The sequence below is a fragment of the Capsicum annuum genome, chromosome 5 (genome assembly GCF_002878395.1).
Source record: "Capsicum annuum cultivar UCD-10X-F1 chromosome 5, UCD10Xv1.1, whole genome shotgun sequence".
NCBI classification, from domain to species: Eukaryota; Viridiplantae; Streptophyta; class Magnoliopsida; order Solanales; family Solanaceae; genus Capsicum; species Capsicum annuum.
Genome location: NC_061115.1, coordinates 215,092,621 through 215,107,737, shown reverse-complemented (window position 1 = coordinate 215,107,737; position 15,117 = coordinate 215,092,621). Strand labels below are relative to the sequence as shown.

Below are 15,117 nucleotides of genomic sequence, written 5' to 3'. Positions count from 1 at the left end.
ATATATCTTCTATAGACGTATATATTTAACGTATACATGTGTATATGTTTTATAAATTAGTATATAACTGTATATATAGTGTGTGTATATATTGTAGTATATTTTATTTAAATTAGTACGTATATATTGAATGGTACGTATATAGGTGTATATATCTTCTATAGACATATATATTTAATGTATACATGTGTATATGTTTTATAAATTAGTATATAACTATATATATAGTGTGTGTATATATTATTGCATATATATTGTAGTATATTTTATTTAAAGTAGTACGTATATATTGAATGGTACGTATATATTTGTATATATCTTCTATAGACGTATATATTTAACGTATACATGTGTATATGTTTTATAAATTAGTATATAACTATATATATTGTGTGTGTATATATTGTAGTATATTTTACTTAAAGTAGTACGTATATATTGAATGGTATGTATATATATGTATATATCTTCTTTAGACGTATATATTTAATATTTACATGTGTATATGTTTTATAAATTATTATATATATCATTATATTGTATGATATATTTTGTAGTATATGTTTTATTTAGAGTAATTCGTCTACACGATAACATGTGTAATTGTTTATATGTGTATATACTATATATATAGTGTATATATATTGTTTAACGTATTTAAAATGTATATAGGTGGTATATATAGTGTATATTAGATTTTTTTCTGGTTTTTAACCGGTTTTGGCCAAATTTTTAACCGTGTTTGACCCAGTTTAGGTGGGTTAGACCGGGTTAGGCTAAGTGGGCCGATTCAGGGTTGTTTTTAAAAAATTTACTGTTGAATCCGGACCCGGTCCGGTCCACTTAACCACAACCCGGCCCGGATCAGCCCACTTGACACCCTTAGTTCGTGTTTGAATCAAGGAAACGAGTGGTGTCTTTATTGAAGAATTCTTTGCTTTTGGCTAAGATTTTGTTTTATTTTTTAATGTGTTGCGATAGAAAAATTAGTTCGTGTTTGAATCAAGGGGACGAGTGGTGTCTTTTGTTTTATTTTTGTTATTGTTCTAAATTACAGTTCAGAATACATAAAACCTAGTAATAAAATAAGGGGATCTTTAAAAAATAGCAGCATTTTTCTATAAAACCCACCTTCCATAGCCACATTTTATATAAGTACCATTTATAGACGTTGTATTCAATTTATGCCCGTTGTATTCAGTTTTACAGATAGTCTGTATTCATATAAAATATGAATACAGTCCCTATTTAGTCGCGCTAAAAATGAAATTTAATATTTTTAAAAAGAAAAAAATCATAATCACGCTTATCTCGTTGAACTGAATATTTTCTTGCCTAACACTACCATTATCTTTTTTATATATTTTTATTTTTTGTGTTTTTCCCGTTTTTTCTTCTTTTTTTTTCTATTTTTTCCTACTTTTATTTTTTTCGTTTATTTCTTTTTTTCTTTTTTTTCTCTCTTTAATCTCTAACTTCTATTTCTCTTTCTTCTTTGATTTTTTTTGTTTTCTTTTTAGTACTTATTTTCTTTATTATTTTTTTGTTCTATTTTATTTTTTTGGTATTTTCGAAAAATATGACTAGTCGAGCACAAGTCATGGATGATAAGGTAAATACCACAATTGTTTATTGTATTTGTAGTCACACCGCCATTTATATTTTTATATTTATTGATAAAACTGTATTTGTATTTGTATTTTAAAGTTTGCACTTGTATTTAAATTTTATAGTTTTCATTTGTATTTATATTTAATAGTTCGCACTTGTATTTGTATTTGTTAGTTTGCGCAATCATTTATGTTTTATATAATTCACACTTGTATTTTAAAGAACTATTTTGTATTTGTATTTTATAATTGATTGCATATTATATTGGATTATATTTATATTATGGTTTTATTGTGTTTGTACATTTAGATTATATTTGGATTATACTTGTATTTGTATTCTATTTTTTTCATTACCTTTTATTTTTAAGAAATTATTTTGTATTTGTATTTGTAAGTTGCATGATTGCATATTGTATTTAGTCGTGACTATGTACAATTTATCATTTGTATTTGTATACAAACAAGTAAATGCATTAATTATATTTTCGTGATTCTAAAATATATAAATATGTAATGTATCATTTGATACACATGTACCGTTTGTATTTGTATATCAAAATTATCATTCATATTTGTAAATAAACAAATATCACTTGATACAAATACAATGACAAACAAATGAAACAAATGATTTTACAAATACAAATACAATATGTATTTGTATATATTGTATTTGTATAAAAATTTGAGTTGTATTTATTTGTATAAATAAATACAACTAGTATCAATACATACAAATAAGTATTCGTAGAAAGAAAATCAATCGTTCCTTTTCAATAATTAAAAAATACAAATGATAGTTCACATTTGTATTTATATGTTATAGTTCGCTTTTGTATTTATATTTTATAGTTCACACTTGTATTTATATGTTATAGTTCACATTTGAATTTATATTTTATAGTTTGCACTTGTATTTGTATTTGTATTTTATAGTTCACACTTGTGTTTGTGTTTGCTAGTTCGCACAAATGAAAAGAAGGAGAAATATTGAAAAGAAAAAAAAAGGAGAAAAAGGAGAGAAAAAGGAGAAAAAATACAAAAAAAAAAAGAGGAGAGTAATAGAAAATAGATAAAAAATACAAAAAAAAAAAAAAGAAGAAAAAAAAGGAGAAAAATGAAAAGGAAAAAAAGAAAAAAAATGAATAAAAAGTATAAAGGAAAAAAGTGAAAAACTAAAGAGAAAGCAACAAAAAAAGGAAAAGAAAAACTGAAGAAAAAAACTGAAAAAGGAAAAAGAAGAAGAGAATAACAGAAAATAGAAAAAGAGAGAAAATACATGAGAAATGCTATGAATTGTAATTAGGAATAATTATAGGCAAGAGGGGCTATGAATTGTAATTAATTGAAAATTAGACTTTAAGTGGTAATATAAACCCAATAGTGGCTAATCCGGGTAATTTATGTAACAACACTATAATTTAAAATTAAATAGATAATATATTTGATATCCTATTCGAAGCTATTAAATAAATAATAGATTTGCCATAATGAAAAAAAAAATAGAGTTTGATTTTACTGTTGAAAATTATTGGATCGCTCAATCTAATCTCAGTAGTTAAGTTGTGGTATTATATAATTTTTTAATCCACGAGCTGACCTCTGAGGCTAATGGGTTAGACCTCTAAGGCTGACGAGTCAAGCGAAGTTGTGCTTATAAATATCGTTTCTAAGTGGGCTGAAAGAATTTAATTTAACTCCACAATTAAAGAGTTGGATTGGACCGACCTCACAAGCCAAACCTATTTTGACATCTCCAAGTTAAGTTAGAAAAAAAATTGGAAAAATCACATAAATATACAATTTAAGAATCTATATTACAAAACATACCCATACTATTTTTTATTTACAAAATCTATCAACTAATCAGATATCAATTTATATTAACAATTCCAACTATTTTCTCACATTCTTCTTTTTGTTTTGTAGTTTTGCAATAGTTTTTTTTTATTGTTGCACTTGTTATTTACTTATTCACTCAAAACTCTCTTTACAAACTCTGGCCGTCATCATCAATTTTAATACTGATCTTTCATGGCCTTAATGGCCGTTGGCCAGCCTCCATCTTTGGAGGTTGGGCCAACCAGCTACTATTATGAAGGAACCATCGAAGATTTCTTATGCAAGTACATTTAGATCTGAAAAGCCTCAATATAAGTCAATTCCAATAAAGCAAATAGCATATCTCCATGGTGAACCTAGAATCATATGGGAGGAAGAGGAAGTGGAGCAAATGATTATAAATGAGGACTTACAATATGCAGTAATAGAAAAATTCTCATATGGATGGCCTGACATTCAAGATCTAAGGAGATTGATCCTACAACAATGTGAATTAAAAGGAGAGGTGAATATTGGCCTCTTTAGTAACAGACAAATTTTGATAAGAGCTACAAGGATGGAAGACTATGTGCATTTGCTATCGAAATCAAAATTTTATATTACCCATAATTATTGGTTGCTTGGATATCTTTTACTTCTCTCCCTCCAAATTTCTTTGGACAAGAAACAGTCTTCTCACTGGCAGCAGCTGTAGGAAAATTATTGCAAGTGCATATGGCAACACAAAATAAGACAAGGCTAAGTTGTGCAAGATTCAAAGTGGAGGTGGACTTACTTGAGGATTTTCCAAAAAGAATAAATGTTGGGATGAGGAAGAAGGATAATGAGATCAAGGAGAAGTGGATTCACATAAGATATGACTATGTTCCAAAGTATTGTGAAACTTGCATGCTGCAGGGACATACAGAAAAAGAATGTTTTGTCTTGCACCCAAAATTATACCCAAAAGAGGAGGGAGAAGAGAAGAATATAGACTCCAACAAAGCACATGTTACGACAAACAATAAGCATAAGAAAGAAGGAAGTGGAAGTGGATAGAATAATAAAGGCAATGATATCAAAGATGATAATGATGGTTATAAAGAACAAAAAAGAAATTAAAGGGGATAATAGAAGGGGAAGCCATCAGGGAAGAGGCAGAAATGAATGGAGAACTATCAATAAGGAGAAGTATAAGGAAATAATTACTGGTAATACTTTTGCAACACTGAATGACAATAACACAAATGTCAATTTAGAAGCAACAGTTGATAAGGGGAAGGATGCTAAGCAGTAGGAGGCTCAAGCAAGTGCAAAGAAAGAAAAGTAGAAGGTACAAGATAATACCAATGTGGAGCACATGGGAGAATCCAGCATCTCGGATAAACAACAAGATTCCTAGAGTATGACGAACAATGCAGCACAATAAGATAATGCAACAAAAGGTTCTGACGAATGGGAGAAAGATAATACGGGAGAATCTCAAGAGATAAATGCCAAAGGAGGTAATGAAGAGAATGAAGTTTCAGATGATAACGGTCCTGAGCAATTGCATCCATCAGAAAAGGATTAGCAAGCTCAGATAGAAAATCCAGCTGCAAGAGCAGCAACCCCAAAGATAAGTTCCCTGTCAGCAGCAGATAAGGTTGAGAAGCAGAATACAAAAGAAGATGAAAGTATTGACCTTAATGTAGAGCATATTTTTTAGGATGGTGATTATCACCAAGGCAAATGGGGAACCTCAAAGCTAAAAATAAGAAAGAGGGAATTTAAACTTACCTCAGTCACAAATAAATACAAGGAGGAAGAAGGGGTCATCGCATACTTGTGATCAATGATTAATATAGTTTTATTTTGGAATATTAGATCTGTTAAATCTCAAAAATCTTTTGAGAGGTTAATTGATCTACACAGGAGACATCAATATTCATACATTGCTATACTAGAACCTTTTCAAAGCCCAACTGAGATAGAGAATTATAGGAGGAGGATAGAATTGCCTAATGCAAAAGTGAATTGTTCTTCTAAAATTTGGGTGTTTCGGGAAGATAATTGGGAGGAAAAGAGTTCTACAAATTCTATTCAACAGTTAACTATTACCTTCAAGCTTAAAGGGTCTACTGAGGAGTTTGTAATTACTGCAGTCTATACAAGATGCAGTGCTTTGGATAGAATTAAACTTTGGAAATATTTAGAAAGTTTATCTGAACAAACTCATGTTCCTTGGATGGTAGGTGGATATTTCAATGTTATTTTGAATGATTCAAAAAAAATGGGTGGGCTGTCAGTCTCTCAGCAGGAGATGATTGATTTTGCTAACTGTGTTTCTTCTTATGGTCTTAAAAAATTGAAGTTTACTGGTACTTTGTATACCTGGTGGAATGGGAGAATCCATGAAGATTGTATTTTCAAAAGGATAGATAGAGTGTTGAGGAATAATGAGTTTATGCAACTGTTGCCAAACAGTGAATTTAAACCATCTGATTAGACAAGGATAAGATAATGCTCCTCTTCATGTGTCTTGTGATGATTCCCAGAAGCATGTTATAAAGCCTTTTAGATTTTTGAACTTCTGGATGCAGCATAAGGACTTTCTGCAAATTATTAAAGAGGCTTGGGTGGTGGAAGAAAGTGGTTCTCCTTTCATTATAGTTCATCATAAGATGAGGAGTGTCAAGAAGGCTTTAGCGGAATGGAATAAGATGACTTTTGGTAATGTTTTCAAAAAATTTATACTTTGGAGAACTTAATCAAGGCCAAGGAAGTTCAGTTGGAAATAAACCCATCAGAGGAAAATAGAATGCATCTCAATAAAGTAGAAGCTGATTTAAAGAGATATCTGCATATTGAAGAAGAGTTTTGGAGACAGAAGGCAGGGATGGAGTGGTTTACAGAAGGAGAAAAGAATACCAAATCTTTTCATGCTTATGTAAAAGGAAAGAGAAGGAAGATATAGTTTAGGGAAATTCAAACTAAGCAGGGAGATGTGGTTAATATAACTCAGAATATTGGAGAAGAGGCAGTAACGTTCTTTAATGATCAATTCAAACAATCTCAGGAGGACATTGATAATGAGCTGTTACAGTCTATCCTAAATATGATTACTCAAAGTCAAAATGATCAAATGGAGGGATTACCTACTTTAGATGAAGTGAAACAGGTTGTTTTTGCTTTAAATAGAAAAAGTGCTTGTGGTCTGGATGACTTCTCAAGTAAATTCTTCCAAGCTAGTTGGGATGTGATTGGAGAATATATATCAAATGTGGTTAAAGCTTTTTCAGTGATCAAGAACTCCTAAGGTATGTCATTCATACAAATTTTGTGTTGATTCCTAAGAAATAAATTGTAAAGACTTTTGGTAATTTAAGACCAATTAATCTTTGCAATTTTATAAATAAGATCATCTCTAGGATTCGTTATGAAAGGATGGTTGCAGTTTTTCCTAGAAAATGTTTTGCTAGCACAAGAGATTATTAGGGATATAAATATCAGAAAGAAGAATCATAATGTTGTGGTGAATTTAGATATGGCTAAGGCTTATGACAGAGTGTCTTGGAAATATTTGGTCAAGGTGTTAAGGAAGTTTGGCTTCTCAGAAAGGATCATTGACATGGTGGTGAGGCTGATAAGTAATAATTGATATTCTGTGTTGATTAATAGCCAGTCCTTTGGTTTCTTTCATTCTTCTAAGGGTCTAAAATAGGGAGACCTTTTATCTCCAACTCCATTCATCATTGCTGTAGAGGTTTTATCAAGAAGCTTAAACAAGCTTTATGAAGATCCTCTCTTTATTGAATATGGGTTACCTAGATGGAGTCCTCAAATCAACTATCTTTCATATACAGATGACACCATTCTTTTTAGTTTAGGGCATCCAGGGTCTATCAAGAAGATGATAAGGGTTCTTAGAGATTATGAAAATATTTCAGGTCAAATGATCAATTTGGAGAAAGCCTATTCTATATTCATAAGAAGACCCCAATTGGAATTGGTGGCTTGGTCAAAAGAATTACTGGTATTAATAAAGAGCCTTTTCCTTTTACTTATTTGGGATGTCCAATATACTATGGAAGAAAGAAGAAGGCTTTTTTTAGGATCTGGTAAAGAAAGTGGTGAAGAGATTGAGCTTATGGCAACATAAGTTATTATCTTTTGGAGGAAGATATATTTTAACTGCTAATGTCCTGTAATCTATGCCTATCTACCTTCTTTCTGCTATGAGTCCTTCTCTAAGTGTTATTAATCAGCTTCATAAGATATTTGCTAAATTCGTTTGGGCAAATACTACTAGAGCTAGAAATAAACATTGGATTTCTTGGGAAAATATGTGTTTTCCCAAAGAGGAAGGGGGTATTGATTTTAGGTATTTAAATACTGTGTCCAAAGTTTTAAACGCTAAGCTCTGGTGGAATTTTAGAACCTCCACCCCTTCTTTATAGACAGAGCTCATGTGGAACAAATATTGCAAGAAACATCATCCAACGATGGCAAGAGGTTTTAATATCTCACATATGTGGAGAAAAATGGTTAATATCAACCTTTTGATATGATAATTGGACTGGAATAAACTTTCAGAAGAGATGGTGATATTTATCATGCAAAACATCAAAGTACCTCATCGATATAAGTGTGATGACATTCCTTGGTGGACTGAAAACAATCAAGGAAATTTTACTGCTTGGGATAATTTGAGAAGTAAAAGAGAAAGAAAGGAAGAATATCAGACCATCTGGGCTAAGGGGATACCTTTCAAGGTTAACTTTTTTATGTGGAGAGTTTGGAAAAGAAGGATTGCCACTGATAATGTACTGAAAAATATGAGAATTAATCTTGTTTCAAGGTGTTAGTGCTGTGAAACAAACAAAGAGGAAACAGTGGAACATATTTTTCTAACATCTCCCATAGCTGAAAAGCTATGGAAGCTGTTTGCTTTTTTTGCAGGCATTAATATTGAAGATATGGATATGCATCAGCTAATTCATACATGGTGGACCATAAGATGGAATCCCAAGATAGAAGGAGTATGAAGGGTAATGCAGCAATTATCATGTGGTGTTCGTGGAGAAGGAGAAATCGGATAAAACATGGAGATAGCATCTCATTTACACAGATGGTATGGCAGGTGCAAGACATGATTAAAAAGGTGATCAAGTTTTTGTTTCCATGGTTGAAGATTGGTAAAGAAAGCTGGACAAATATTATCTCTATTCTCCAGAGTTATAAGCCTAGATTACACTGTCATAGTATCATATGGGCTTTTCCAGAGAGGGGTAAGATTAAATGTAATACAGATGGGGCCTGTAAAGGTAACCCCAGGATAGGAGCTTTAGCTTTTTTTACCTCAGAAATGAAAGGGGATATTTGATATTTGCAAAAGCTAGAAGTGTGGGTGAGACTACAAACATAGAGGTAGAGGCACTTGCTTTAAAGAAAGTTATAGAGTATTGTATTTCAAAAAGTTATGTGGGAGTCATATTTGAGACTGATTCTCTGACACTCAGAAATGGGAAGTGTATCAAAATATAAAAATCCGCCAGTCGATGAAAAAAAATGGTCAACAGGATTGGAGCTGGACACTTTGCTCGAGAATGCAACTAGCGAGCGTGGTCTTAATGACTAGCTCAATTCCTCTTGACCATTATTCTTTTTTTTCAACGACTGATGGATTTTCATTTTTGGATACACTTTCACATTCGCATCTCATCCTGTTTTTTCATTTTTCATGACAATTTCATAAGCTAATTTCGTTACACTTTCCTTCCGACCCTGTGTGTCCTCTTAAACAAGAACTGAGATGATATATGTCCTTTTCAACCTCTCTCTGCCCATACAGGTTTTCTCCAAACACCTTCTGCAGAATAATAGTCTCCTCTAATAACCCATCCATATAAATTTGGACCAGAAAAATTTCTATTAGATCTATTGTTGTTTGTTGCAGTGCGAGGCTTCGAAGGTCTTTCAACAAGTCCATTGCACTATTTAAACCGGTCCAATCACTATTGGATATTTACACTGCCGTCAAAAACTTAAACCTTTCCCCAAACTTGACACAAAAACATGAGCATGAATCGTCATTAAATTGTAACGCGGTATAGATACCACCGTCTTGGTCCCTCAGCCTTACCAGTTCGAACCTAACAATCTTAACTGTAAAATGTCATTTCTTGTTTCAAGGATTAATGCCTAGTAAGTAAAGAACAAACATTCACAAAATCATTGTACTGGATGTGTGTTTTCATGATAGGTTGATCAGTAATACATACCTCCCACATATGAAGTGGTTCCATCTGCAAGTATATTATTCCTCCGAACCCATCTTTACTCTAGCCTTTAATGGTGGCCGAGCAAAAGTGGATCCAATTTCACTTTTTTTTGTCTGCAAACAAGAGAAATACATTTAATGACAAACAAGAGAACAAAAAGAACATTATAAAAGGGTAAGACAAAATTGAGTGAATCAATAGATGACCAATATGATGCAACAGGTTACCCATCTATTCAACCGATGAGGCATCGTTTGCAAAGAATGGATGACATGTTGCAACATATGGGTCATCTGTTGGAATAAATCAAACCAGCCTTGCTACTGGTTTGATTTCTTCAAACAGTTGCTCCATTTGTTCCAACAGCTGATTCATCAGTTGCAATAGTTGAGGAAACTCTTGCAACACCACCAACAACAGCATGAACAACAAAGAAACAAACAAAACAACACCATATATTCCAACACCATCCACAACAAAAACATCATATGTTCCAACACAACCACCAACCCCAACAACAGCACCACCAAAGTACCAAACAAAAGACATAAAAAAAAACTATATTGATAACAGGGCTTTTCAAGTTCTCCCAATAGATGTCTTTTTTTTTTTCATATTTTAATAAAAACAACGGTTCGTTCATTCAAGACTTAAAAGTCACCTTTCCTTCAATTTTCTCAATAAATAGGAAACTGGCAATGGGTAAATCATTAATAGCAACAGATGTAAATATCTAATTTAAATAACATACAAAAAAGAAGACGAGATGAAAAGAGCAACAGTGAACCATACCTGCAATGTCAAAAAGTAAATAGATCAGAACATCCAGTTCAGTCGAGAAAAGATATTGATTGGTTGAGATCCTAAAGGATCCTCATTCAAAAGAAGAGAGAAAAGAGAGAAAAAAAGGAAACAACAAAGATAATTGAGAATAAAGAATAAAGAATAAAGAAGAGTGATGAGTCGAGGTCTAGACTACTTTATGGCTGAAGGAGAGAGAAGTTCTAGATATGGGGATTTTTAAATATTCATTAATAACTTTTGAGGGGCATGAGGAGACAGTGGCATTGAAAAGACCAGATAAGACTACTCACTCAGGAGATTTTTGAGTTATCCAAGTAGTACCGAGTAAAATTTTTTACCGCCTTAGTATTTTAACTATTTTATCTCGGACAAAAATACCTAAATTGCTTTATAAAAAAGGATCTAAAAATATTTAAGTGCAATAGATGACTTAATCTGTTTGATAGTTTACAAAAGATTTGTGATCTGTCGTAACAAATGACATAATCTATTTGATATTTTACAACAGATGCGTAATATGTTGCAACAGATTACCTAATCTGTTTGATTTGATCCAACAAAAAAGACATCTGTTGCAACATATTGAAAATTTGCTTATATATAATTTCAATTGAGTTCATATATTAGACTAATACCTTAATTGAATGTGAGTTCTTATAGGGTCAAATACAACTTTAATTGAGTCTTTTGGCAATTGCATGATGAGACGGTACTGCGTTTCTCTCGACCAGAGTCGTCGATCCATCACTCTGAGCCGAGCCGATTCTTACTACCTCATATGTTAGACTAATACTTTAATTGATTAATCTAGGACTAAGGGTGAGTTCTCATAATGTCAACTACAATAGATGACAATGCCTATTTGATAATTTACAACAGATGGGTAATCTATTGCAATATATGACTTAATCCATTTGATAATTTACAATAGATGGGTAATCTGTTGCAACAGATGACTTAATCCGTTTGATAGTTTACAACAGATTCGTGATCTATCGCAAAAAATAACGTAATCTATTTGATAGCTTGCAACAAATATGTAATATGTTACAACAGATAACATAATCTATTTGATTTGATCCAACAGAAAATACATCTGTTGCAACAGGTTGAATATTTTTTTATATATAATTCAATTGAGTTCATATGTTAGACTAATACCTTAATCAAATGTGATTTCTCATAGGGCCAACCACACCTTCAATTGAGTCTTTTGTCAATTGCATGATGAGACGGTACTGTGTTCCTCCCGACCAGAGTCGTCAATCGATCACTCTGAGCTGAACCGATTCTTACTACCTCATATATTCAACTAATACCTTAATTGACTAATCTAGGACTAGGTGTGAGTTCTCATAATGTCAACTATAATAGATGACAATACCTATTTGATAATTTATAACAGATGGGTAATCTATTGCAACATATGACTTAATCTATTTGATAATTTATAACAGATGGGTAATCTGTTGCAATAGATGACTTAATCTTTTTGATAGTTTACAGCATATTTGTGATCTCTCGCAATAAATGACGTAATTTGTTTGATAGTTTACAACAGATGCGTAATATATTGCAACAATAACATAATCTGTTTGTTTTGATACAACAGAAAATACATCTGTTGCAATAGGTTAAACATTTGCTTATATATAATTCAATTGAGTTCATATGTTAGACTAATACCTTAATCGAATGTGAGTTCTCATAGGGTCAACTACAACTTTAATTGAGTCTTTTGACAATTGCATGATGAGACGGTACTATGTTCCTCCCGACCAGAGTCGTCGATCAATAACTCTGAGCTGAACCAATTCTTACTACCTCATATGTTAGACTAATACCCTAATTAATTAATCTAGGACTAGGGTACTAATACCTTGATTGAATAATCTAGGACTACGGGTGAGTTCTCATAAGGTAAATTATCAATTAATATAGGACTAGGGGTGAGTTCTCATAGGGTCAGCCACAACAGATGGCAACGCCTATTTGATAATTTACAACATATGGGTAATTTTTTGCGACATATGACAATCCATTTAATAATTTACAACAGATGGGTAATCTATCACAACAGATGACTTAATCTGTTTGATAATTTACATCAGATTCATAATCTGTTGTTACCTAATCTGATTGATAATTTACAACAGATGAGAAATCTGATGTAACATGTTGAACATTTATTTTTTACAATTTTAATTGAGTTCATATGTTAAACTAATAGTACCTAAATTGATTAATCTAGGACTAGGGGTGAGTTTTCACAGGGTCACCTCCTAGAGTACTCGATCAACTACAACTTCAATTATTTTTATACAATTTCAATTGAATTGCCCTTTTGGCAATTGCATGATGAGAGGGTTAAAAATTACGCATATATTTTATGATTTTAAAAATAATTAAGATCAATTTGGACCAAATTAATATTTTAAAAACTACTTGTCATTCTTTTCCAAAATACAAATCAACCCATACAAAATGTTTCATCATTTCAAATCTTGAGATCTCTCTCTTTCTCTCTCATTCTCACTCAACAATACAGTACATACAACAACTACTCCAAATTCGCTCAACCCTCCACAACAGATTACTTTTCTTCTCATTTCCGACCACATAGGTGTTATTTTTGACTTCATTCTTGCTTGTATCTGTCATTTTCTTTGTCTTGGTAGGCAATAAGTTTGAGAAGAGCTCTATATTTGTTATTTTTTTCTAAAAAATAAGGGCATTTAAGTTAATGATGAAAAATAAAACTTTTAGTTGTATTATCTTCGAGAATGGGTTTACAATTTTGAGTTTTGATGGTAAAATTATAGGAAGAACTTGAGAAATCCCCAGTTTCTGTTGCAGTGTTCCATTGACTGTCGTGGTATTCTTGGCTGATGGTGGTGGTAGTGTTTATGGTCATCGTGGTGGCACTGGTGGTGGAATTGGTTGGTGGTGTTTATGGTGGTTGTCGGTGGTGTAGGTATTCGTGGTGTTTGTTTGTTTGTTGGCATTGGCTGGTGGTGATTGTGGTGGTGGCTATTGGTGTGTTGATATTCGTGGTGTTTGTAATGTATTTTTTAAAATCTATGCATACATCAATTGTAATGTAATTTTTGTTTTTCTTTGTCAGTAGGTAAAACATGTCTCCCAAAAGAAAAGAAAGTGAAAGTGGATCAACGTCTGACCACTCAAAAAAAGGCTACAATACAGAGGGATTCGGAGGAGCTTCCTGAACAATCTTAGTCAGGGAAAAGTGAAGATGAGGAGAGATATGAAAACAATGTTGAGGGAGGTGGACAAGGGTCTGTAGATGGTGATGAAGAAAATGAAAGTGAGAAAGAGGAGGAATTAGAAAGTGAGAAAGAGAGAGGATGATCATCAACATGATGATAATAGATCACCGATGGGGCATGGGTTAATATCGACATCCCAGCATGATCCTATCAAAACTTTTAGTATTGATAGGTTTCAAGTTGTGATGCCGATAAATGACCCAGAAGGAAAATAACTAACTGGTAAAATTGTACTTAAATGTTAGATGGGGAAAAAGTTTGAACATTTTATGAAAATTATGAAGAACGAAAACATAAGCGGACTTTGTAAGAAGAGCTGCTTTGGATGCTTTCTCAATCTGCAGGATCAAGCACGCGGGGGATGATAAAGATCCGGAGGAGGGGGGAAAACGAAAATGGATGAAATCTGGATCAACTACTGTGGTATGCCTGTTTGTTTTGGCTTGCAAGAGTTTACCATAGTGACAGGCTTGAGATGCCATCGTCCAGAAGGACCACCACCCCGCAAAAGATCCAAGGCAAGAAAATGCAAGGAAAAAATAGATGGGTTGTTTGACATTGCTCGACGTGGCTACAAAACATCGGATTTGTTGATAGATCTCAAGGATAAAACCATACTAGAGTAGTACAAGGAGCAATTGTGCTTAGTTTGGTTTGCCCATTCGGTTATATTGGCAAGAGATGTCAACAAGGTCATAGAAGATGATTTGTTGGCGCGTGCTAAGGATTTTGATAAATTCAACAATTATCCCTGGGGATATGACGACTTCTACTTGACTGTCCAATATTTACTGACAAAGCTATCCTCAGGGACGGCTTTCCTTGGGCTTTCATGATAAAATTAATCACTAATTTTACTCATCCATTAATTTATGTTGAATGTAGTTATAATGTATTTTTTTTTGCTTACTTTCTGTTTACATTTTTTAGGCTTGGGCATTTGAAGCCATTCTTTCCCTCCGAAAGCAGTTAATGGATTACACGAATAAGGTTTCTCATCCAAGGATGTTTAGGTGGTTGACTACAAAGAGTAACACCAATATTAACGAGGCTGATCTCTTTAACCCTCTGGATGTTACAGTACGTCTTGTTCTAGTAAAGTAATTCTACTCAAAGATAAGAAAGATATTGAACAGATGTTATATCTGGTGCAACAGATATTATATCTGATGCACCAGATGGGACATCTGTTGCGATAGGGTATATCTTGCATCAGATTACCCATCTGTTGCTTTGATTCTCTAAACACGACTCCTAAAAAATTAACAATCTACTGCAAATTATGCAACAGATGTTTAATTTGATAACATATTGTTCATTTGTTGTGAC

The 15,117-nt window shown here is 32.6% G+C and overlaps 1 long non-coding RNA gene across 1 annotated transcript in view; it reads right to left on the bottom strand.

The window, feature by feature from the left end:
* The window catches only part of LOC124898784, a 40,248-nt gene extending 30,976 nt beyond the window's left edge, over nt 1–9,272 (bottom strand). Inside the window, exon 1 of the long non-coding RNA XR_007055559.1 lies at nt 3,869–9,272. This is a non-coding gene — a long non-coding RNA (uncharacterized LOC124898784). The remainder of the gene's footprint in view (nt 1–3,868) is intronic.
* Nucleotides 9,273–15,117: the final 5,845 nt, after the last annotated feature.